The sequence below is a fragment of the Penaeus chinensis genome, chromosome 22 (assembly GCF_019202785.1).
Source record: "Penaeus chinensis breed Huanghai No. 1 chromosome 22, ASM1920278v2, whole genome shotgun sequence".
Taxonomy (NCBI): domain Eukaryota; kingdom Metazoa; phylum Arthropoda; class Malacostraca; order Decapoda; family Penaeidae; genus Penaeus; species Penaeus chinensis.
This window is the reverse complement of record NC_061840.1, coordinates 5,491,198-5,493,697: the sequence shown is the minus strand read 5'-3', so window position 1 is coordinate 5,493,697 and position 2,500 is coordinate 5,491,198.

Below are 2,500 nucleotides of genomic sequence, written 5' to 3'. Positions count from 1 at the left end.
CTCGTGGATTCCGTTTTTTTTTTTTTTTTTTTTTAAATCTTCATTTCTTTCTAAAAAAAAAAAAAAGAATAAAAAAAAGGAAAAAAAAAAAAATAGAGAAATTATAATGGCACCTTTCCTTTACACTCACAGTGATAAAAGGAAAACTGTAAACCTCGTTAAACAGACTCAACCGCTTCTCCGTCGAATCACTCATTCACAAGATGAAACCCGGAATAAACACCACTCGTCCAATCACGCAGCCCTTTTATGGTGCGTCTTGTGTACCTATTAATCACTCTTTGATCTTTGTTTCTTGCTTTTTTTGTGTAAGTGTGAATGATACTGTTTGTTTTCGCTTGTGTTTGTTTTGTGTTCGTCCCCAAGTTACTGTGGGTTATTATCCGTGTTTACCGGCTTTAATTGGTTTTAGCTGTGAAAGGTTGCATGAAGATGCAGTCCTCGTAACGTTTGGTAAATAATGAAGGTGATCACGGCAAGCTTAATTGGTCCCCTCCTATTCTCCGTTTCTCTGCTGCTCTTACTGTTCATCTTATTTTGTTTTTCTTCCTCTCCTTCAAACACACACGCGCGCACGAGGGCACATACACTCATACAGATAGACAAAGAGATAGCGTGCACGCACACACATACAGATAGGTAGAGAGAGAGAGACAGAGAGATAGAGAGATGATGGATACATACAGGTATAAATACATAGATGTAGGTATTGATAGATAGATAGATAGATAGATCTGTAGATATATAGATAGATAGATGGATATATAGAGAAGCAAGTAATGCATGTTTGGATAAGAAAATACATTACAAAATGTAATAAAACAACAAGAGATGGAGAGAGGGAAAGACACAGAGGAACGGACATAGATATATATATGGATATATATATATATATATATATATATATATATATATATATAGACAGATGTATAGATACATAATGTAGGTATAAAAAAGGATAGATAAATAAATACAGATACAGACAGATGGATAGATAGATGGATAATAGAGAGAGAGAGAGAAAGAGAGAGAGAGAGAGAGATAGAGAAATGGATAGATAGATATTTAGATAGATAGATTGTTAGATAGATAGACGATAGACAGATAATAGATAGACAATAGATAGATAGATAGATAGACAGACAAATACAGAGAGAAACAAACAATTTTCAAGCTTATCCTCCACGCGCCCAAACATTTGTCTCCGTGTGTGCATGTTTGAACAAGAAAACACATCGCAAAACGCAACAAAACATAACCAAACAAAACCAAACAAAAAGAAAAAAAAGGCAAATAAGAGGGACGGGAAACGGAAAGTGCGTTTGGAAGCAGAATAGAGTGATCAGAGGGTGTGTCCGTGGGGAAAGCAGGGACGAAATAGAATGAAGAAGGGAAGGAATGGGGGGGGGGGGGTTATTGTGATTGGGGAGGAGATGAAGAGGGATAGTAGCGAGGGAGGAGAGAGATGTAGAGAGATAGACAGAGAGAGAGAAAGAATGAGGGAAGGAAAAAGGGAGAGGTAGAAAAGGGAGGGGAGGGGAAGAGAGAGAGAGAGGGGGGGGGGGGAAGGGAGATAGAGAGCACGTATGAGAGATAGAGACCGAGGCAGACAGACAGTGAGAAAAAGAGAGGCAGAGGGAGATACGAAGAGAGAGAGAGAAAGACAAACAGACAGATAGACAAACAGACCGAGACACAGAGACAAAACATACATACATACACATACAGAAAAAAAACGAAAACGAAATCATAAAAAAAAAATCCACAAACTCGAACGAAAGAGGGGAAGAGGAACAGAATGCAAGAGGGGAAAAGAACAACCGGAAGAGAGAGCTCCAAGAGAGGGGACGCCCCAGCCGCTGGAGGGCACAGAGAGGGGAGAGGTCCGTGGGAGGGAAAGACAGCAGAGGTGTTTCCCGAGCGAGGGAGGAGGGCGAGACAGAGGCTTGAATACGAGGAAAACGAGACGATTTCTTGTTTTGTTTGTTCAGCTGTTGTGTTCTCCTTTGCATTATGTATTTGCATTTCAACGTTATTGTTAGATTTTGATTAGTGCATCCTCCCCGCAGCGCTGCATGTCCCTCGTCTCCTCTGCCTATACGCCGTGTGATATACATTTGCTTAGGGGAGGATCTGGATTTTGTGCCATTGTGCTATCTTTCGCGAGCAGTTTGATTTTATTTTCTCTCACTTTCTCTTTCTCTTCTTGTCGATCTATCTATCTCGCTCTCTGTCTGTCCGTGTATTTATTTGTCTGTTTGTTTCTCTCCCTTTTCTTTTTCTCTCTCTTTCTCTTTCTCTTTCTCTCTCTATGTGTGTGCGTGTGTGTGTGTGCGTGTGTGTGTTTGTGAGTGTGTGTGTGTGTGTGCATGATCCCTTATGCACAATGTGTGTTCTATGTAATTCTTCCAAAGACAAGGAGAAATTTAAGGTGGGACAAACATTCGCAAGATATCTCATCAATATTGTCATACCCTTACTGTCCTGACTCTCGGAAAAC